The 24,798-nt window shown below is 38.5% G+C and overlaps 1 protein-coding gene and 1 long non-coding RNA gene across 17 annotated transcripts in view; both read left to right on the top strand.

The window, feature by feature from the left end:
* The window catches only part of LOC138751498 (uncharacterized), a 54,562-nt gene extending 45,848 nt beyond the window's left edge, over positions 1-8,714 (top strand). The window contains exons 3-4 of the long non-coding RNA XR_011349989.1: positions 4,183-4,217; positions 7,961-8,714. This is a non-coding gene — a long non-coding RNA (uncharacterized lncRNA). The remainder of the gene's footprint in view (positions 1-4,182; positions 4,218-7,960) is intronic.
* The window catches only part of LOC138751496 (histone deacetylase 9-like), an 851,890-nt gene that overhangs the window by 243,714 nt on the left and 583,378 nt on the right, over positions 1-24,798 (top strand). The gene's annotated exons all lie outside the window — the stretch shown is intronic.

The following is a 24,798-nucleotide window of genomic DNA, read 5'->3' on the forward strand; positions in this document are numbered from 1 at the left end:
ATCCATGTTCGAATTCCCTTCACGATCTTGCCTTTCCTGATCACTTTCACAGAAAAGATAGGATCCTTCAAATCAGGTCATGTGATCATCCCATATTTTAATGTATCTCATAAATGGTCAGCAATTTCTTAATATCTAAACTACATTGATTTTAAGAAGCTTATTTAAGAGCCAAACCTTTGAAAGAATAGAACTAAGGATCTAACTGGATTGTTCAATGTTAAAATTAACTCTCTGCAAACAGTATTGAACTGTTTAAATCTTTGTTGGCTGTCCTGCCGCCAATTTCAGAAGTGGACTCTAAATTCCTTAAACTACTCCTTTGAGGTCAATGATTTATCAGTTTGACTGCAGCCAAATAACATGCAAAAGGTTCACATAACCTGTGCTTTGTAATGTTCTTAGAGTTAGTGGGAAAAGTCAATTTTGTGAGTAATTATCTGTCAGCCTCTCGGGAAGGATTGGACTTTCACACCTTATGCCCTGCTGTCAAACATAGAGTGCAGATTAAGAATAATTAGAGTTGAAAGAACAATTTAACCACTGTGTGAATAAGTGTGTTAAATCAAAGTTGGCGCTAGCTTCATGCTTGTGAGCTGGATTGCATTCCTATCCCCACAGGGGGGCAATATCATGAGTGTAACTGTAGCCCCTTTGGAGAATCCCTGAGGAGTCATAGCTCTTTTAACACACTGATCTTATAATATGCCTGCAACATCTCACTTTCTAAGTCTGCAGCTTCCTTTTTGACTGGATTCTGTTCAACTGCTTTTAAATTTTAGCACAGGTTCACTGCATTAAATTAATTTGCAGCCTTTGCACATGGCACTTTAACAAACTTTAAGTAAGGTGGTTCTGCTCCTCCACTGTGGAGAGAAAAAAAAATTGCTGTGAAACTCCAAATGTCTTTTTTAATCTTTCTAGATGGTAAAAATATTAAAAACATCAAAGGTCATTTAAAACTTACCATTTGAATCACCGAGCTCACCCTTGGACATCAGGACAAGTACTCCTGTTCTGAGTTTCTAAGTGATATTAGGATCAATCCAACTGAGGTCAATCACAACTATTGTGAGAAGTAAGCCTGTTTTTGTGAAAGAAATGGTTAAGCATGACAGAGAAAAAGGTCACATTTTTGTTTTGCTGCAGCCCCAGCACTGCTGCCATTAAGGACATATGATTTTCTCTGTTGCTTGAGCCACTAAAATACAAAGTTGTTTGAAAATAATGTTAAATTTGCGACTGCTGCTTGGTGACAAGAAATAAATTGTCACTGACAGCTGTTCCACAGGAAGGTAACACTCTGCCTGAGAACATTTTGAGTACAATATCCAAGCTGACAATTGTGTCTGTCTCTTAAACTAATTTACTGAAGGAGAGCCACATCTTTCAGAAAATATATTGAACCAATGGCCTAACTGTGCTCTCAAATGGATTTAAAAGGTGCAAAGGCATTATTGTTGAAGACATTCTGAAGAATTATTACTTTGTTTTTGTTTTTAATTATAAATTTCCAACTATGTTTAATTCATATTCTGTGGTTTATTGCTCCCGATCCTTAGCAGAGTAGGTAAAAATTGCTGACTTTGATAAATATAGAGCAAAAACAGACAGCTGGAAGAATTCATTGGCTCAAGCAGCATCTGTGGGCTGAAAGGAATTGTTAGCATTTTGGTTTGAGATCTTGCATCAGTATTGAGGAAGGAGATGGAAGATATGACTGTGTGGCTAGGTATGACAATAACACCATCTACAAATGTGCTGATTATACAGCCCACTACTGTGGTATCAAGGGAGGGGATGAGTCAGCATACAGGAAGGAGATTGTTGATGCACCATTCAGGCAAGTTTTCAATGACCTCGCATTCCATGTCACCAAAACTAAGGAGCTGATTGTTGACTTCAGGAAAGGAAAGCCAGAGGTATACAATCCAGTGGTTATTGGGGGATCAGAGGTGGAGAGGATGAGCAAATTTAAATTATTGAAAATCACTATCTCGAAGGATCTTTCCAGGACACAACCCATCAATGACATCATGAAAAAAGTACGTCAGCACCTCTACTTCCTAAAGAGTTTGTACAGGTTTAGTATGGCATCAGAAATTGTGACAAATTTCAACAGAAGTGTGGTGGAAAGTGTGCTGACATGCTGCATCACAGTCTGATATGAGAAAAACAATAACCCTGAGCTTAAATCCTTCCAGAAGGTAGTGGGAACAGCCCAGGACATTGTAGAGCTGAATAATATTAAACAGAAATCTGTTCTTGAATCTTAAACCATAAATAGACTCTTGAACTAAGCTGTCAAGAATCAGATCTACTCTTGAATGATCCACTCTTAGCCAGTCCATATTGAAAATAACTGCTGTAGGTTAGTGTTTATTTAGGTGTCACACCACTTAAATAAAAACACAAAATGCTGGGGCCCTTCATCAATCCATGAGAAAATGCTGGCAAGCATCCGAACAAAAGGGTGGGGGTGGGGGGGGGGGGAAGCTGGAGATGATAGGTGGAGAAAGGAGGGAGTGGACAGTAGCAGTTTGGGGGGGAGGGTAGGTCTGTATCGGTAAAAAACTAGATAGACAGGAAAAGGTGGAAAGGGAAAGAAAAGACCAGCAGGTTCTGAAATATCTGCCTTCCACAAACGTGGCTTCCCCTCTACCACTATCAACTCAGCCCTCATCTGCATCTCCTCCATTTCCCACTTCTCTGCCCTGGCCCCCTCTACCCTCAGCTGTAACAATCATAGAATGCTCCTCAACCTCACCCACCACCCCACCAGCCTCTGCATCCAAACATCATCCGTCAGAATTTCTGGCACTTACTACAGGATCCCACCAATAGACCTATCTTTCCTGCTCCTCCTCTCTCAGCCTTCCGCAGGAACTGATTCCCTCATGAACTCATCCCTCCCCACCCATCACTCCCACGGCATCTTCCCCTATGCCCACAGGAGGTGCAACACTTTTGCCCACACTTCCTCTCTCACCATGGACTTTCATGGGAGACAACACTTCACTTGTACATCCAGAGAACTTGTTTACTGCATCTGGTGTACCCTTTGTGGCATTCTCCACATCGGAAAGACTGGGAGAACACTTCACTCAGCGCCTCCACTCCATAAATGATACAGAAATGAAAGGATTTGTGTATATTTTCCAGCTGTCATTCTTTACAGGTGCTGAGAGATTTTTGTTTGCATACTTTATTTCTTGAGGAACTGCACTCCTTGATCACATAAACAGAAAGGTTTTTTTACCTGCTTTACTGTGTCATCTTGAATTCTCTTCTCAAACATCTCATTTGTTCCAATGACTTGTGCTTCTTGCCACCTTCAACCTTTGTTCAAGGCTTTGATCTGCAGTAATGCCTGCCATGTGAAAAAAGGATTTCAGTGACTTACGAGCTTAGGGTGATGGGACATTTTCCTTCCAGCCTGGCGTGTAATTTGCTGAACAAACCTCGTTGCATGGTTATTAATGCAGGGGCAGTGTCAGTTTCAGTTTCAGAATGTAGCAATAGAAAAATAGCAAGCTGGTTTATTCATGAAATTAACCTGATCACATTAAAATACCTTTTTTTGAAAAAATTCTCCCCTATTATTTAATATTTTGTTTTCTGCAGATATTGTAGTGAAGTGATTTACCTATTTTCTGGAGTGGATCTTTCCCTCATCTTTGTAAACTAGATGAGATTACAAATGTGATTTTGTTGCAATTGGAAAAACAAAAGCAAGTGAAGGTTTGCAATTACAGAGTCAATTTGTTACTGATTGATAATACGCTCTTTTATTTGCTGCTGATTGAATATCAGTCCCATCACCATACCCTTCAAATAAGTATTTTCATTCATACCATACTTCTACAATTATTGCTCTCCCAAAGTGCATTTCAACAGATTGCGAGGTTAGACACTAGTCAGTCAATTTAGACACTGCAATATGCCAAAGGCAGAAGTAAAATAATGATGAATGCTTATGTTTTAGTAATGTTACGGAGATTTATAAAGATCTGTGTACCATCGATGCTGCCCTGCTTTTCTTCTAAGTACCATTTGGGGATTTAACAAGAACATCTCAGAGATTAGATAACGCCTCATTCAATACGTGGCCATGTTGACAGTGTGACACTTATTCATTCTCAATTTGAAGTGATAACCTAAATTATTTTCATTTGTTCCTAGAATGGGACCTGAAGCCAGACTGTTAAGGCCCAGAGGTGAGGGTTAAGTTCTGAGCTAATTCTCAGCTATGAATGAAATCTTTCATTTTTTTTAAGGAATTTTACTTAGTTGACCCCTTCAACACCAATCGTACCACCACCACTAACATGCTCCCTCATACACTTGTACACTGGTGTTTATGCACAGTTTTGCATGTGTGTGAAAGGGTGGCCATTTGAAAAGGATGACATGGTCATAGGTACACACACACACACACACACACACACACACACACACACACACACACACACACACACACACACACACACACACACACACACACAGAGCCAATAATTTAAAGCAGGCTGCTTGATATTATTAAGTGCTTAAAAATTAATTGATGTGACATCTTCGAATCTGGCTAAACAGATATCTTAAGGACAGCAAGATTCATGTCGCGGTTAGCACAATGCTATTACAGCACCAATGATTGGGACAGGGGTTCCGCACTCTCTGAAAGGAGTTTGCACATTTTCCCCTGCGTCTGCATGGATTTTCTCGGTTGCTCTGGTTTCCTTCCACTGTTTGAAATGAAGTGGGGGTGTAGATTAATTGGGTGTAATTAGACAGCACAGGCTCCTGGGCCTAAAGGGCCTAATACCATTCTGTATGCTTAAATTTAAGTTAATCCTTCTATTTGAAGAATACTTTCTTCATTTACACTTTGACAAAGAACCTGAATTGTTTTATGTAAAATAGGCTTATATTAATTCATTTGCTGAAAAGAATTGGAATGTTGTGTTTTTAAATTATTGCCATAGAAAATGTAACTATAGACAATATTTTTGAAATTTGTTCCTGATATTCTTTGCAAAACAAAACAAAAGTACTAACATTGAATATCTCTTCAATGATTAAAACATTGGCAAATGATCATTGCGTGGAAGCTGATGTACCAATTTGATTTTATATTTTAGTGCAAAAAAAACAGATTTAAAATCACTTTATCAGTCACAAGGAATAATGTAAATCAAATTATCAATCTTTCAATGGAAATTCAGAATTTCTTGCTAGCAGTGAGCAGCTCACACACACACTACCTATCTATATAATTCAATGATAAGCTCACCCTTTTGGATGCTTTGTTGACAACTAGTTAAGTATTGTCCAATCTGAAGCACCAAAATTCTGCACAGATGTGATGGCCTTGAATGGCATAATGCTATCACATGTATGGAAAATTTGAAGCCTGGCTGTCTAATCCATTGGAGTTAAATATTTCTCTAAGTAAAATATTAACTTTGGTGGATTAAGAGCTGTTTTTGTAGCCGAAACAACATGAGATTGGACATTTGATTTTGCTTGAAGTTGAACATACATTCTAATAATTGCCGAAGTTTATTTGGTTAACTGTTGAACAAAGAGGATCTCTGGAGTCTCCCTCCCCCTGTTGATGTGATTTACTGGGATCGTTCTTTAAAGAGGGATTCTCACCATCCTCCATCTTCCAGCTACTCCTTTTGGGGAAAAGATGCAGACATATTGGAGCCAGAACAACTAGGCTGAGGGAGAGCTTCTTCCCATTGGCAATGAGACTGCTGAAAGAAGATTGAATTGCTAAAACAATGCCCTGCGACTTTAGCATTTTTTTATTAATATTCATTTTAATATATGCATACCTCTGCCTCTGTCGACCTGAGGTATCGACAGCATCGAGTCCACGCTGCTGAAGATCCAGCTGCGCTGGATGGGTCACGTCTCCAGAATGGAGGACCATCGCCTTCCCAAGATCGTGTTATATGGCGAGCTCTCCACTGGCCACCGTGACAGAGGTGCACCAAAGAAAAGGTACAAGGACTGCCTAAAGAAATCTCTTGGTGCCTGCCCCATTGACCACCGCCAGTGGGCTGATAACGCCTCAAACCGTGCATCTTGGCGCCTCACAGTTTGGCGGGCAGCAACCTCCTTTGAAGAAGACCGCAGAGCCCACCTCACTGACAAAAGGCAAAGGAGGAAAAACCCAACACCCAACCCCAACCAACCAATTTTCCCTTGCAACCGCTGCAATCGTGTCTGCCTGTCCCGCATCGGACTGGTCAGCCACAAACGAGCCTGCAGCTGACGTGGACTTTTTACCCCCTCCATAAATCTTCGTCCGCGAAGCCAAGCCAAAGAAAGATATGCATACCAGAGAATGCTGTTTCATCGGGTTGTACTGGTAGAATTGGATGATAAATAAACTTGAACATGAAGAGTTTCCTTTAGGTATTTGTCACTCTTCATATCTAAATGGAATGGTCATATGCAAAATTCATTGGTCTATGTTTGCCTTTTTGAAATGCATATATTGTGCAGCTCTACACAAGGTAAAATTTCACTCTTTAGGATCTCGTGTTCAGTCACTTGCAATACTAACTCTTCAGAAATCTTAGTAATTTGCAATGATTTAGGTGGCTAATTCAGTCTCACTCCTTTTACAATGATGCTCACTCATAGGTTTATAATCATTATAATACATCACTTTGATATTTGAAAGCATTTTAATTTTGCTAAAGATTCAACTTTCTTAAAGATGCGCATCTTTGCTTGAATGCAATTCCCTTGCTGACCACATATTTAAATGTCAAGGAAGTCATGCGACATTAGTCTGGAATTGTAGCTAAAGTACTTGAAGGTATGAAGATGGATATCGTTTGTTGATGCATTTACTCAGTAAACCAGATTCCCAACACAATGAGCTGGTTTGTGTTTCAGCGCGGGTGACAGTTCCGTCGGAACCTGATACCCATCTAGCCTCTATTGTACAGCATGACTTTGACTTTCATGCTTCCAAACTGCTGCACAGAGGAGGAGGATACTCTGAAGGTCACCACTGATGCACTGCTGAGTTCCTTAGCATCCCTGAAACGTACAGTGATGAGGGTGCATCAGTCTCTTCCAGAAGAAATTTTTTTGTGGTTGATTTGTCTTTATTTCATTGTTTTTAACAATGGTGTAAGATTTCCGACCAAATTTATTGTTATATCTAGTTTTATTAAAATTATGGAATCAATTTCAATGGTTCTTAAATGTATCTGAATAGGAGAGGCAGTGAATGATGCTTTTGATAGCAGTGATGTTCAATGACAAGGTGTAAAGTGATGATAAAAACCAATCTTTATACATCAGGGTATGCTGGGATTTGAGTTTGGGCCTTGGGCTCTTCCACCTGTAGCCTGGTTGCTACTGATGCACTGTTCCACCTTGCAAAATAACCTCAAAGTGGTGACTTCTAGTACACACTATCCTACTGGTGCGGCTGTGTGATAGTACAGATTCTATCACCAATGTGTATATATACAGATGGTAGTGTAGGATGACTGTGATTGGCTGAGAGTGTAGCCACACCTACTGGCAGGTCTTAAAGGATTGCTCCTAGCCAGACCACGTCATTCTGGACTGATCGACCTACTTGTGATATGCTCCAGCCTTTTAGTTAATAAAAGTCTTGGTTTGGATCAACAAGTCTTTGGTTCTTACAATGCGCATTACAGGCAGTAAATGGCTTGAGTTCTTACTACAGGTTAGTTTGCTCACACATCATCCCACTATCCCAGAAAATTGTTCACAGGATGAACTCACGCTTTGTGTCATCCCTTCACTCAGAAATAAATTTACAGAACACTTGATAGAGTTTGCAGTTAGGATTGTGCATGTGTTGTCAGAGACGCTAAAAATGTAGAAGTATAGAATATTTTTAAATACAAAAAAAAAACATGTTTTAGATGTATTAATAACTTTTTCTGTTACATGTTTAAAGGAGAAATAAGGGAAGAAAAATATGCTGGCTACGAGTCAAATTGCAAGGCCTGTATTTGAGAAAATCTTGGAGGTGACATGTGATGAGCAAAAACATTAAGGGAAATTCAGGGAAACATTTCAAAGACATCAATTATGAAACACAGGTCAATAAAAGAAAAGACCATTGCTCATGGCTTCACACTTTAGTTGTGTTTCCACCAGCAACAATAACTATGATTTGTCAATGATAACATTTTCAGTTCACCAGCAACTACTGCCAAGCATTGAGTACCTCAGGGTATCATAAACTATCCCTGCTTGCTTGTTTATGTATAGTGAACAAAGGGTGGCTGTCACCAAGTTGAATTTGTTTTTGTATTACATCTGTTGATTAGATCTCCCTCTGAAATGTCTCCCTCCCATTTCAACTTGATTGCCATAATCACTGTTATAATGTTGCTATTACATCTGCACTTTGAGAGCAGCATCAGTGGGAGAAAAAGAATGGTTGATATTGCAGGCTGGAACCCTTCAGCAGAGGAAGGAGAGTTGATTTATTCACATCCATCATTCTATTTTCTCTCATTTATGATTATAAGTTCTCCAGGAGATTGTGTGTTGAGTAAAATTATGTTACCTTTGTTCCTGACTAACTAATCTCTCTCTATGTTTTACTTGTACTATGTATGATTTCTCTACTGTTCTGTTCACAAAATAAAATGAATCACTGCCTTCCTGAAGCATATGACAATAAACTAATGTGAATATCTTCAGGATTCTTGGTCTCTTTTCAGATTTCCACCATCTGTCATTTTCAAATGCAATTAATTCTTTGGTTATATTTGTCAAATAAAGCTTGGAATATGTTATTACATCTGGCATTTTCAATACTTTAAAAGTTCCAAATAAATCGATGCAATTAACTTTTAAATGAGCTGAAACCTCACACATCTGCTACATAGCGATAATCTTTTTTCACCAGTGTTAAGTTCAGCACAACATATTTCTTTAGTGTGAAACCAGTCCCCGTTCAATCACCCCCATAAACCCTATTTCCTGACCATTATGGTATCTTGACAAACAAAAGATGCCTTTTAAAAAAAAATTTGCATTATAGAGGTCTATTACATAGGGGACATAAAAAAATCTCTGTGCAAGCATTAAGATACAAAAAGAAAATCAGTCTTGGGTCCCATTTAAATCCTTCCATTCCTCCAAAATGGAGGATTTAATGTAAAATTTGAAGGAATATTAAAATATCCATTCCAATGGAATTAGCTAAGGATCATGTAATCACTTTCATCTCTCAGTAGGAAGGATATAGATTAGAATTCCACTGTTGAGATGTGACTCCAGAATCTAGGATGCCTTTCCAGTACAACATAAGGGACTATTGTCATGCTATCTTAAAAGGGAAGAGTATAGTAAAGGGCTTTTGACTCTTGCTCTTTCCACAAATACTGCATGACCTGCTATTGTTCTCCATTTTTCTTCTGTTTATATTTTGGATTTCTAGTGTCTGCACATTTTTTATTTCTAATCTGTTTTACCTTTCAAGTGGTGAAAATAAAGAAAATGAAATCCACGTCAATCTCGAAGAAGTAGCTGGGGATTTATTCTCAATACTGTCTTCTCAATATTCTGGTCACTGCCTTAGTTTTCATTTCTGAAACTGATTATCTATTCATTATTGCATGATCTTGTTTATTGTGGCAAATTATTTACATCTTCATCTGCAACATTAACTATATTTCAGATGTATTTAATAGATTTTCACCATTATGAACTACCTTTGCTAATAAAACATTGTGTCCTGATGCAGAATACCTCAGAATGAAAGATATGAGCACAGTCATGTAGTTATCCTGAAGATGTGATGCATAGCCTGTGGGTCCAAAGTACAGCTGATATATCCTGCTTTATCCAATGTTGATAAATAATCCAATTGACAGAAATGTTTCCTTTCCTTCTGCAGGAAATGTACATTTGGACATTTCTAGCAGCAGCATTTAGTTAATCAACTCTTCGGAATTGGTCATTAAAAACAAAAGACAAATGGCATTCCTTTATTAAAGTTAGAAATTCCAGGATCTTTTAAATATCCGTATAGATTATTTGTGCTATTTGTGGTGGTCTAATTATTCTCGCTCATCAAAGAAATTCTATACAAATTGCTTTTTCTTCAAAGTCTGGACATAATTCCATGTAGATTTTGTTGAGTGAAGCTGGACCCCTAAACTGGTAAGGATTATGTAGTCAGTTTTCTGTATGTTCCAAAAAAACTTCAAAATCATTCTCTTTCAATAATATAAATCCATTGTACTAAATGTCACAAAATGCACATTTGATCACTGATGAACAGAAATAGTTCTGTAAATAACTGGTGAATTCCTGAAGGAGGAGCTGTTGGAGAATGTATCTCTCTCTCTCTTCTCTCTCCTCAACTTCAATGTAAATAGGATTGCTCTGTTGATTTGCAGTTAATTATTGCTTTACATAAAAATTGATTTGTAATCTTGAAGTATGACTAGTGATTACATTTTAACTGATAAATGTGACAGGCTTTGTGGGGTGCTTTAAGGAATAAAATACAGAATTTTCTATATGTACTGAAATTTAAAGGAAATTACTAAAGGAACGTGACATTGCATAAAGGCAGTTGCTCCCGGAGTTATTGTGAACATAGTCTAAATTGTGAAATAGACACATTTCTGATCATGACAAAACATGCTGTAGAACAGAGAGACTTTGGGGTACAGGTGAATAGATTCTTGAATGTGGTAACTCAGGTGGACAAGGTGGTGAAAAACGCAGTAGGCATAATTCAAGAGATTACAAATTTAGCATTTGTACTGTAGCCTAGTCAGTGTCTCATTTGCCATCTTCCTGTTAAAATCGTATATATATATATATATATTGTGATTAAAAACAGGCACAACCTATATTGTTGGGTTTCAATATTGTATTCTAAATATAGATATGCACTGCTTAACGTCCTTTCAGGAAATGTCCAATTGCATATACGTCCTTGGTCCCATAATTATTCAGTTACCCTAAGTCCTCTGCAATTTAGTAAAAAAAGCAATCACTAGTTATAGGGAATTGTATTCTGTACATGCAAACTGATCCAACTACTCCGCTCTTTTCCCACAGCCCTGTATCAGTCCCAATCCCACAGCCCATGTTAGTCCCCACACTGATCCCACTGCCACAGCCCTGTGTTGATGCCAACACTGATCCCTAGTTACAAGTAAGATGTTTACAGGTGCACGACAGTATCCCATATAGCTTTGCTAAGTATATTATATGGTGTTTGCACAATGTCCACATCGAATAACGCACAATAACAAATAGTAATTTGAACTGTATGATACCTCATTGTGCATGAAAATACATATAAACATTAACACATTTGCCTGAGTCCTTCTAGAAAACAATATAAAACCTTATCCCATAGTTTTATTTCTTAGGAGTCTAATACTTGATAGCTTCTTTGACAAACTTTAATTGTTCATCTTGGCCTTTGCTCCCAATATTTACATTTCTTATAAACATATTGTACCCAACCCTTGTTTAATTTCTCACTTTCATCCTTTTGTTCAATATGTCCAATTCCTTTTGTCCAGTGATGACCATCCTTTTCCAAGCTCCAGTCTCCATATTTCCTTCAGCCTGAAATCCCAGATATCTATATGTAAATATTACACCACAGAGATGTTGTGGCACTGTCAAATGCCATGCTCCATCATCATATAATTCTTCCCATCCATTTTAGATGTTGTTCAACTCCAGAACTAATCAGTTTTATAGGAACATAAATTCTCTCTGTGACATGAAACTCAAAAGACATTGATTCTTACTTGTGTTTCCAATAAATAGATCCAGTGTCCTTGATAATCACACCCCACCCCACTGTACATATATTCATATGCTCTCAGGTGTAACCTGTATTTTTTTGGCTGACCAATATTTGCACCTTCTCCTTTTTCCTTTCAATTCCTCACCTCTCGATCAGTAATGTTCATATTCACATGGAATAGGAATTAATTCTCTGTTATGTACAAGGTGTGTTGTCTAGAAGTCTGGTTCTGAAATTCAATTCCCTTGTGCTGTAATTTCAAAAGTGGAGTTCAATAGGTGTATAATAAAAAGAAATCTTAGACCATTAACAAAACAATGGATTTTTATCCGACTGTTTCAAATCTCATTTTAACCACAAATCACTCTCACCCATGTCATGTCACCCAACCTATCATTCAATTTTGGCCACCAACCAGGCCCACTATTTCTTCCTATTTTCTTGTTTCCCGTTATCCTGTTGACCAATACATGGAAATGTGAGATAAATGTTAAAAAGTACCATATATTTCAATGGATAAGGCGACCTTCAGATAAGACAAGACCTAAATTTCAGACTGAATTTCATGGTTTTAGCTCATCGGTGGTATAATACAACCTCCAAATACTGTGGTGAAGATAAGGTCAGTGAGCACCAAACAACCAATACAGAGATATACCAATCCAATGAATTGAATACCCTGAATGTATGACCAGTCATAAGGTAATTCCTTAATGTATTACCTGTAAATCATTTGAATTGTCAGAATATTATCAATAAGGCATATAATGAGGTAAATACCATATGTAGACTATCATCTGAAGTGGTAGTAGTTTAACCAAGGTCATTGACCAATTTCTTTACATACTGGTACCATATATGTCTTGACTGTGCTGATGGGCGTGGCCGGTAGGGAGGCGAAGTACCATCACAAAATGATTCATAGTTCAGTTTTTAAAAAATCTCAAATTGTTATCATGGAGCCACCAGCAAAATGAAGAAAATGTGAAGCCAGTTTTAAGTTAAAAGTCATTGAAGTGGCCAAGGAATCTAACAACTGTACTGCTGCAAGGACATTTGAGATAACTGAGAAGATGGTAAGAGAGTAGAGGAAGTATGAAGATGTTTTAAGAAAAATGCCAAAGAAGCAATGTTTGATGAGAAGAGGAATCACATTGGCCGGAGTTGGAAAATCACATGGCTGAATGAACAGAGGCAGGATTGCTACATACTCTTTCTTTCTTTGGCTTGGCTTCGCGGACAAAGATTTATGGAGGGGTAATGTCCACGTCAGCTGCAGGCTCGTTTGTGGCTGACAAGTCCGATGCAGGACAGGCAGACACGGTTGCAAGGGAAAATTGGTTGGTTGGGGTTTTTCCTCCTTTGTCTTTTGTCAGTGAGGTGGGCTCTGCGGTCTTCTTCAAAGGAAGTTGCTGCCCACCGAACTGTGAGGCATCAAGAAATAACATCAGAGCATCTGCACTGACTTGGGCAAGGTCACAGTAGAGATTTTAAAGGTACAGTAGGCAGATCCAACTGTTTCATGAATAGGAAAAATCTGGTAATACGACAAAAAAAATTGCTTAGAAACTACAGAATGATCTTGATCATAAAGAAGTACAGACTATGAAAAGACCAGGTTGATAGTAATGTTATTGTACATGGCCAATGGTATGAAGTTAAAACCCACGGTTCATCTTCAAGTGCCAAATTAAACTTTAAAGAAAATTTCCACCAGGGCCGTTTGTACTTTTTCATTAAAACAGATGGATAGATGAAAGTTGTATAAAACTATGGATAGATAATGTGTGGAACAGGCAGCCAGGCAGTATACGCAAGGAATGGAGTTTATTGGTCTGGGATATGTTTCACAGCCATTTAACTGCGAAACATATCCCAGACCAAAATAGATTAGAACAAAATAATACTGAGATTGCTGTTATACCAGGTGGTTTGACTTCTCTAATGCAACCACTAGATGTCTGCTTGAACAAACCATTTAAAGATCATGTGCATGAAGAAGGGAATAATTGGATGACGAGTGCTGAAAAATCTTTTGCAAAAGGTGGGGCCATGCATGCAGCTTCACTTGATGTGCTGTATGATTTTGCGATCAAAGCATGGGATAAAGCGAAAGTAGAGACTGTAATAAAATCTTTCAAAAAGTGCAGTATCTCAAGTGCAATGGATGGTACGGAGGATGATTTATTGTAGGACTTTGAAGCCAATTCACCAGATTCCGACTGGGACCCGCTTGATGACGTGTAAACAATGAGCCTCTAGATATGCTTGCCGAGTTCTTTACCTCAGATGAAGCAGCAAGTGATTTTCAAGGATTTTAAATGTGTGTGATATTTTATTAATTTTGCAATTCTTTTATTGGCTTAACACCACATTGGTAATGGATTTTAGTGCAAAATAAAAATTGTATACTCTATAGCAGCATTGATTTTAATATGCCAGTAGCTTAAAAAATTGTTACAGGGTGGCGTCTCGGTATGTTATGAAACAAAAAAAAGTGGTATTTTGAGTTGAATTTTTTTTGTATCTAGCCAAGAGGACAACCCCTTTTTTGGGGGAAGGAATGTTTTTTGGTGCTTCAAGTGTCATCTGCCGAAATATATGGTACTTGAATAATTGCAATCTAGATACAATACCATTTTATTTATATGTTTTGATAGAACGGTGGCATCTTAGGAAAATAGTATTATGTGTTTCATGGTTTAACACCCTTGTATCACTAAGCTGCATATTTTCTGTCTATCGGTAATGCAAATACTAATCAATTACCCTCCTTAATTTCCTAAAGTAGTTATTTGTAAAAAAAAAATTCACGGGTACTTTTGAATTTCATTTTTTTTTGTAGCTTGCTGTTCACAACATTTTTGCATTGAAGTAAATTTGTGGCATCGCAGCACCTCCAAATTTCCCATCACAACCAGCTGCAGAGCATTGGACACAGACTACTCAGGATGTGGTTACACACTGCTAATCCTAACCCACTCACTACCCCCACTGCTGCAGATAGAGGGTCTTGAGCACCTGCTTTACAAGCAGGGAGCAGAATCTGACTTCACCCAAGCCTATTATCCCATATTATCACCCAAATACCAGACTGAGCTTTGAACAATCTATCACATGCCACCTGTTGCCGTGTTGTCTGCAGGAGCACAATGGCCACTTGCATTCTCAGGATGTGATCACACTCTGTCCCAAGCAGCTGTGTCTTGCTCTGCCTTGCCCATCTGAATGAATGTGGAACCTTTCAAGCATCTACCACCAACTCTGTTTTCAATACAGGCTGTCATGGTGGGGTGGCATGTTTCAAACAGCTGTTCCTATTTCAACCGAATTTCAGAAGATTGTTACGCTTAATCTCTTGAACAAATTTACACGTTTCTCCAAAGCAGTCTACAAATTGTGAGAATAAAGCAAATTTCACTCCCAGGATGTATATGCCACACATTGAATATGCCAAGTGAATTCATTATCCAGTTAGGGTTTTGCTGTACATCCAAGTTGATTGCTGTTTCATCAGAGATTTAAAAATTTAGTTGTCTTAAGTTTGGGCTAATGCAGTCTTTGGCTGGAAGGAGTACCCAGTCTGAAATTCATAAACAGTAAAGAAAAGAGGGTTTGGGATAAACTACCTACTCTTAATAAAATTATATTAGCATCAGCTTTGAAAAATACAGCAAATCAGAGGAGCCGGTTGAATTAATATGGGAAAGAAATGTAAAACAAGTTTATAATTGGAAAATGATAATCGAACCACAGAACCCTGGAACATTACAGCACAGAAACAGGACATTTGGTCCTTCTACTCTGTGCCAAACTATTTTTTTCTGCCTAGTCCCACTGACGTGCTCCTAGTCCATAGTCCTCCATACCTCTCCAATCCATGTACCTGTCTAAATTTTTAAATGTTAAAATTGAGTCTGCATTCACCACTTCAGCTAGCAGCTCGTTCCACACTCCCACCACTCTCTATGCGAAGAAGATCCCCCTAATATTCTCCCTAAACTTTTCCTCTATCAGCATTTACCCATATCCTCTGGTTTATTTCTCACCTACCCTCAGTGGAAAATGCCTACCTACATTTACTCTGTCTGTACCCCTCAAAATTTAAATACCTCTATCAAATTTCCCCTCATTCTTTTACACTTCAGGGAATAAAGTTATAATATGTTTAACCTTTCCCTGTAACTCAGTTTCTGAAGTCCAGGCAACATCCTAGTAAATCTTATCTGCACTTTTTCAATCCTACTGATATCTTTCCAGTGGTTAGGTGACCAACACTGCACACAATACTCCAAATTTGACCTCTCTAATGTCTTATACAACTTTACCATTACATCCCAACTCCTATACTCAATACTTCTATTTATGAAAGCCAATATGCCAAAAGTTCTCTTTATCGCTGAATTCACCTGTGATGTCACTTTCAGTGAATTGTGTAGCTGTATTCTTAGATCCCTCTGTTCTATTGTACTCCTCAGTTGTCCTTCAAAAAATAGAACACCTCACACTTCAATGCATTAAATTCCATCTGCCATTTTTCAGCTGGTCCAGATTCCTCTGCAAGCCCTGTAAATCTTCCTCACTGTCCACAGCACCTCCTAGCTTAGTGTCATCTGAAAACCTGCTGATCCAATAGTCTACATTATCATTCACATCATTGATCTAGAAGACAAACAAAAATGGTCTCAGCATTGATCCTTGAGGCACACCACTAGTCACAGGCCTCCAGTCTGAGAAGCAATCATCCACAACCACTCTCTGCTTCTCCCGCATACCCAATGTTGAATCCAGTTTAACACCTATCATGAATACTAAGCATCTGAATCTTCCTGATATCCCTCTCCACCCCCATCTGGTTTCCTTCCACTTTCCTATTAACGATATACCCAGGTTTATTCCCTCCAATTAGTTCCATCTGCCCATTACCCTACTCTTATTTGGTTTGACACATCACCTACTCACCTCATCACTACCCTTCCCTTATTTCTTTCCCCACTTGGCTTCATTTCCTTTTTTGTTTTTTGTATTTTCACCTATCACTTACCAGCATCGACCACCCCTCCCCATACCACTCCACTTTATAAAAGCTAATTCCCCTCCACACTCCTAGTCCTGATTCAAGGTCTCAATCCAAAATGTAGATCATCCCTTAGTCACCACAGATATTGCCTACTGAGTTCTTCCAGCAGTTTAATTGTGTACTGTATTTGCTTATTTCCCAATTTTAAATTTCATTTTTAAAATAAATATATTTCCCCCTTCTGCAACAAGGCAAGTAAGAAAATGCTAAAAAGGAGATACTTTTGAATGTCCTAGTCACTTTGAACCTGTCTACCTGCTCAATAATGGTATTCAAATCTATCTCCCTTGGGTCAATGGCACAAAGTTCTCATAACTTATTTAATGGATGAAGAGATTCTAGTTGGGCAGTTTTGCACAGGTATACATCAAAATATGAAAAAAAGATTGATTTATTTTCAGCTCCATAGTCCTATCTGAAGTATCCTGATTAGATATTTCACCAGTCATCAGCAGACATGAAATCTCCTGGGAGAGAGGAAAAATTAAGCAATTGGAGTGACCATAAGTAGTCCAATGGTCCATGAAGACCACATCTATATTTTTTTGTTATTTCCTCATGTGATCTCTGTCCAATCAAGCCCATCTCTCCATTGAGGTTTTGTAGTCTTGCAACTCTATCTTTGTTATGTCATTTGACTGGAGGCAAAGTAGTATCTTTCCTGGAGATCCAAATACAAGACAAATCTGAGCTGGAAAAATGCATGCATTCATAAACAAAGTAGAAATGCCTCAGGTTTATCTTTTCAGTAGAACCAGCAAAGTGAATATATAACATAAAAGACATTCCAATAATACAATGTTCAGAGAGGTATATCAACTGGTATATGATGAAAGCAAAACATTTAAGCTCTGAATATGACTTGCATGTTCAATTTAAACCAAAATCCATTAGAATCCTACTTAAAATATGGCAGAAATAGATCCACAAAGCATCAATTATTTCATTGTGACTTCCTGTAAATTTTCACTAAATCTTGAAGATTTATTTATTTGCTGATGTATGCTGTTGATAAAAGTGATTTTGCTTTTATAACCATATAACTATATAACCACTTACAGCACAGAACAGGCCAGTTCGGCCCTACTAGTCCATGCCATAACAAATTCCCACCCTCCTAGTCCCACTGACCAGCACCCGGTCCATACCCCTCCAGTCCTCTCCTCTCCATGTAACTATCCAGTCTTTCCTTAAATGTAACCAATGATCCTGCCTCGACCACATCTGTCGGAAGCTCATTCCACATCCCTACCACCCTTTGCGTAAAAGAAATTTCCCTCATGTTCCCCTTATAATTTTCCCCCTTCAATCTTAAACCATGCCCTCTAGTTTGAATCTCCCCCACTCTTAATTGAAAAAGCCTACCTACATTTAAAATGTCCCTTTTAAAATCTTAAACACCTCTATCAAGTCCCCCCTCAATCTTCTTATGCTCCAGAGAAAAAAGCCCTAGTCTCCACAACCTTTCCCTGTAACTCAAACCTTGAAATCCTGTCAACATTCTTGTGAACCTTCTCTGTACTCTCTCTCTATTTTGTTTATATCTTTCCTATAATTTGGTGACCAAAACTGTACACAGTACTCCAAATTTGGCCTCACCAATGCCTTGTACAATTTCATCATAACCTCCCTACTCTTGAATTCAATACTCCGATTTATGAAGGCCAACATTCCAAATGCCTTCTTCACCACACCATCTACCTGAGTATCAGCCTTGAGGGTACTATTTACCATCACTCCTAAATCACTTTGTTGCTCTGCACATCTCAATAGCCTACCATTTAATGCATATGACCTATTTAGATTTGCCTTTCCAAAATGTTACACCTCACACTTATCTGTATTTAATTCCATCAGCCATTTCTCAGCCCACACCTCCAGCCTTCCTAAATCATCTTTTAATCTACGGTAATCTTCCTCACTGTCCACAACACCACCAATCTTTTGTGAAATTTCACTGTGTAAACTTGCTGATTTTGGCTCCATTCAAAAATATAGTTTCTGCAACTATGGAAAATGTAAGTTTCTATTAATTATTCACAACCAATATGAATACTCTTAAATGTTCTCTCAGATAACATTTGCTTAGTTTGCATGTGTTTAACATGCATAATTTTCTTCATGTAATATTGATTTCATTCATTCAGGTACCTTGCCGTTTGGTGTGGACTATCATGTCTCTTCATCCATCATGTCCTCTGACCCTCTGAATTGTAGTTGCTGCCTCCCTCATTATCCTTCAGTGAAAGCTCCATCTTTGAGCTGAACATATTGATTTACTGTTGTTAAATTGCAAATAAACCTCATACTATCCACTTGATAGCCAGTTTCACACCAATTCTCCTTCAGATTAGAATCTAACAGACTTTTGTTTATGAGCCAGGTCCAACATTTTAGAACCACAGAAGTATATATTAATTTGCATCTATTATTAATTATTGGCCCTCTTAACATATAGTTGACATTTATTGTGTTTTTATTATGAACTAGCAGGATACTTGGTGTTGCCCAGGAAATGAAATACTTGGGCTTTATGTTGTTACTCAGTTGCCTGCTGCCTCTTCCTTGTTTGTCTGGAGGCCTGAGCACCAAGGCAGGGCTGGTGTTGGTGTTTTATTTCCCATGCCTGTTCCTTGCCTGTCTGGAGGCCTGAGCACTGAGATGGGCATATCACTGCTGTTCTGTTTCTTGCTGCCTGCTTCTTGCATGTCTGGAAGCATCGTCAGTGAGGCGAGACTGATGTTCCTATGCCGTCTCTTGCTTTCTCCTTTGTCTAACTCTTTGGGCTCATGAAGAGCTTCTGTAAATGTTGCTTCACTTTTTTAGGCCCATATTGAACTGGGTTTCGGCACTTGTTTTTATTCCAAATGTACATTGATGCATAGCACTGTAACAAATTGATGTGTCCCTGGTGCAAGTTCATTTATTTTTTGAATTTCATATGACCTTAAAGGTTAAATTCAATGTGGTCATGACATTCAGCATCAAATGTTACCACAATTATAGTAAACAGTAATCAAAGTCAATGGTGATAAATACTTAGATAAAGAACAGTAATGCAAGTCAGTGCAAGTTGGTCAAAAAACACTTTTGAACTTCATATGACCTTAAAGGTTGAATTCAATGTGATCATGACATTCAGCATCAAATGTTACTCCTACTGAACCTCCTTGAACCTTTCTAGAGTGCTCCATATTGATTTGTATGAAGAACAGACAAATAGACATACATGCAGAAACATTTATTAGATGGCTTTACAAGTGAACATGTTAAGAAAAACACTGCTCCAGCATTAAAAAATATTTGGTCATTTTGAGAGGCATTGGGGATCTGGTTCAGAAGAAAGAGGTGTATAATATGTATAGGCAACATGGAGCAACTGAAGTACTTGAGGGGTATAAAAATGCAAAAAGGAAATCAAGAACAAAATCAAAAAGGTTAAAAGAAGATGAGATTGCTTTGGCAGACAATGTGAAGGAAAATCCAAAGGGTTTCTACAGGACTATGAAAACCAAAAGGAAAGTAAGGGACAAATTTAGTCCCCTTGATGATCAGAGTGGTCAGATATGTATGGAGCTAAAAGAGACTAGATCTTTAATGGGTTGTTTGCATCAGTACTTACTCAGGAATTTGGCAATGAGTCAAGGGAAGTTAGAGGTCACAAAACCAATAAACATTAAAGAGGAGGAAGTTCTTGCTGTCTTTAAGCAAATGGGCATGCCTGGCCTTACCAATATAGGGAGACCATGTCATGAGCACTGAATGCTATAGACAAGGTTGCAAGAGCTACACATGAATCTCTGCTTCACTTGGAATGACTATTAGGTCCCTGGATGGTGGTGAGAGAGGAGATATAGGGACAAATGTTGCATATTTCATGGTTGCAGAGGTAAATAACAAAGGATGAGGAGAGATGGGTGGGAAATGATGAGTGGACCACCAGGAAGAAAGATCTTTCTTTGAAAAACAGTAGGTAGGGGTATGGGTGGGGGTGGGGGGTGGAGATGAGAAGATGTGGCTCATGATGAAAAGTGGTTAAAATGGTGAAGGATGATTTTCTGAATGCAGGTATTAATGGAGTGAAGAATAAGAACCAAGAGATCTCTATCACTGTTGGGGAGGTGGATGGTGTTTCAGAGTAGGCATGTGGAAAACGTAGGAAATCCGTGTGAAGGCTCCTTTAACTATGGCAGGAGGGGAGACACATTTCCTGAAGAAGGTGAACATTTCAGGAGTGGCAGGATGGAAAGTCTCACCTTGAGAGCAGATGCAGCGGAGTTTGAGAAGCTATAGGAAGTGAATGACATCCTTGCATGAGATAAGGTGCGAGTTAGTTGCATTAGTCTGCAGGTTTATAGAGAATACCAGTGGATAGATTGTTTCCTGAGATTGAGAGAGAAAGATCTAGAAAAGGAAGAGAAGTGTCAGAAATAGTCCAGGTGAATCTGAGGGCAGAGTGGAAGCTTGTGGCAAAGATAATAAAGTTGACAAGTTCCTTCACCTCCACAGATGCTGCTTGATCAGCTAAGTTCTTTAAGTTATTTTTTTTCTCCAGATTCCAGGATCTGCAATCTCTTGGGTCTTCATGGCAAATGAGCTATCAACTTTCACTTTCAATACATCATTTTTTTAATATATATATGGATATTATATATAAGGTTACATTGGGGATTAGAATTTCTACATGAAGCAATTTTTATTTCAATGGAGTGTGACTGATGATAGATTTTATCTTAATGAGAGTGGACTTGCACTACATCAGACACTTGGTTTAAGAATATAAAATTATGAGAGACTTGGATAAGGCAGATATTCAGACTGGGAATATCAAGTACGAGAGGGTATAGATTAAGGTGAGAGGAAGAAAGTTAAAGGAGATTAACAAGGTAAGTTTTTTTCACTGAGGTTGATAGATGCTTGGAGCATTTTTTCAGTGGAGGTGATAGAAATACAATTGCAATGTCGAGGAGATAAGTAGACAGGCACATGAACAAAGCAAAGGATAGAAGGATACAGATCATTTGCAAGGAAATGAGATTATTTTGTTCAGTAGCATGGTTGGTGCAGACTTGATGGGCCAAAGGGCCTGTACTGTACTGTTCTATGCACTATTTTATTGCAGTTTACATTGCTGCATTGACAAAAACAAGCATTCTTCTGTATGCTTTATGCATCTTATCAGGCATGATTTCCATCTCAGACATGCATTGAAACCTGCAGCATTCCCTTTGAGAAATTAGAAAAGTTGTCACTGTCCCAGATAAGCATTCAATTAAGTACTTCTCACACCATTCCAGTCTGGGACCTCCCCAATGTCCCTTAAGGCCACCTTCACCATTTGGATTATTGAGAGAGACTCATCCTCTACTCCTCAATTGGCCACACCCACTAATCTCCACTCTAGTTTCCCAAATTTCCATTTCTTCAAACTATCTAATCATAATTCCATTCTTTGCTTAACCCCTGTCCCACTCACGGGATGCTGAACTCCTGACAGCTGAGCTCTATCACCCTCTACAGCTCATTTGAGAAGCTAATTGCATATCCACATAGGAGCCTCATATGTCCAACACCCTTCTCCCCTCATCTTAACACCCTGGTTAAGCTCCCTGCCAAACTCCTTCTCTAAAACCATCTCCACCAAATATGCCTTTGATCATCTGTCCACTTTTCCCACTAAACTCCAGCAAGCAGACCCAGTTGTGGTATGAAAAACAATTTATTATTTTTTTTTCCATTCTTCATAGGAAGTAAAGGAAAATGCTTAATACTTATTCAGTACCACCTGTGCACTGAGCCACAGTCATTAATGAATTTTGCCTGATAGCTCCATCCAAAATGGTTATCAGTGTACTGTACCATTACCCTATTCTTTGGCTTGGCTTCGCGGACGAAGATTTATGGAGGGGGTAAAAGTCCACGTCAGCTGCAGGCTCGTTTGTGGCTGACAAGTCCGATGCGGGACAGGCAGACACGGTTGCAGCGGCTGCAGGGGAAAATTGGTTGGTTGGGGTTGGGTGCTGGGTTTTTCCTCCTTTGCCTTTTGTCAGTGAGGTGGGCTCTGCGGTCTTCTTCAAAGGAGGTTGCTGCCCGCCAAACTGTGAGGCGCCAAGATGCACGGTTTGAGGCGATATCAGCCCACTGGCGGTGGTCAATGTGGCAGGCACCAAGAGATTTCTTTAGGCAGTCCTTGTACCTTTTCTTTGGTGCACCTCTGTCACGGTGGCCAGTGGAGAGCTCGCCATATAACACGATCTTGGGAAGGCGATGGTCCTCCATTCTGGAGACGTGACCCATCCAGCGCAGCTGGATCTTCAGCAGCGTGGACTCGATGCTGTCGACCTCTGCCATCTCGAGTACTTCGACGTTAGGGATGAAAGCGCTCCAATGGATGTTGAGGATGGAGCGGAGACAACGCTGGTGGAAGCGTTCTAGGAGCCGTAGGTGGTGCCGGTAGAGGACCCATGATTCGGAACCGAACAGGAGTGTGGGTATGACAACGGCTCTGTATACGCTTATCTTTGTGAGGTTTTTCAGTTGGTTGTTTTTTCCAGACTCTTTTGTGTAGTCTTCCAAAGGCGCTATTTGCCTTGGCGAGTCTGTTGTCTATCTCATTGTCCTATAGAATGTATTTAAAAGGCAAATCAATTTCTAGTCCTTTATATTTAATTTGTTCCTTTCAGCAGTTTTGACAGCCCTCCCACACCCATGGAACAGAAGTAAAAATCATATGATTGATTACATAATTCTATTTTTTATACTTCATTAAACTTTGCTCAATTTATAAATCACTACAGATAGAGCAAGAAGTCCAGTTAATTTAGATGTGGCATTTAGATAGATAGTTTGTTTCTCTTGATTAATTTTTAATTGAGCAATTACTTTTCATGGTTGACATGTTCTTTCCCGTTCCACAATAAAGAAGTTGAAACTACCAGGTTCCATTTTAATGCGCATGAATCTAAGAGCGGAAAAAAAAAACTATACAACATTTGAAAATTCTTAATCGTCCTGTTGAATGTTTGGGAAGATGGTGATTTTGACCTAAATGGATATTGTGTTCAACTGTACTCAATTATACTAATAGACACAAAATAAAATGCTTATTGTATTTCTTATTATTCCTTCTGTTAGGGCAAAAAATAGAATTTAGGAAGCAACCAAATTATTTTAGATTATAGAAATGACATAATTTTCTTCTTTTATGTGAATGTTTGGAAGACAGAAGGAAAAGGGCCTCACAGCAGTCATGATTACCAAGGAAACAGCTAAGAAAGAACACTAGGGAATAAATGGGAATGAGAAATAATTGCAATGACTGCAGCAGTAAAGTGTTTTGATTGAGCAAGTGGAGAGAGAGCTCTGACCTGAACAGAATTTAAAGAAAGTATGATCTTGTGGGTCAAAACTTTTAAGATCTATGCTTCTCGAATTTCAGCAGTACAAGTATGTTGCTTTTCATTAGTAAAGTTGAAAATTCAAAACTCAATATTCTGTATCTCTGAATCTTGTGGGGATTTTATGGTAAATACTGTACAGGAGTCAGCTTTTGGTGATTCTAAAGTATCTTTGTTCTTAGAGGATTCTCAATGAAGAAAATATGAGAAGCTACCACTGTATACTGAATCAAATTTAAACATTGAAACATTTCAGAAATGTATACATTGTTTATGTCTTATTTACACTTAAATGAGAACAGGGGCGAGGGGGATCTTGAGGAAAAAAAAGATCTGTGGAAAAGCTTGAACTTTGGCATTGTGTTATTTTACTTTGGCAGTAGCTGTTATAAGTTTAATATTTCAAGAATAATTTTTATTACAGAATTCAGACTTGATTTCTGACAATATCTAAAATGTGTTGAATTTGTGATTATTCATTGCTGAAATTTGTTTTACAAGACTTTTGTGCATAATGACAC

This window comes from Narcine bancroftii, chromosome 1 (assembly GCF_036971445.1).
Source record: "Narcine bancroftii isolate sNarBan1 chromosome 1, sNarBan1.hap1, whole genome shotgun sequence".
Taxonomy (NCBI): Eukaryota; Metazoa; Chordata; class Chondrichthyes; order Torpediniformes; family Narcinidae; genus Narcine; species Narcine bancroftii.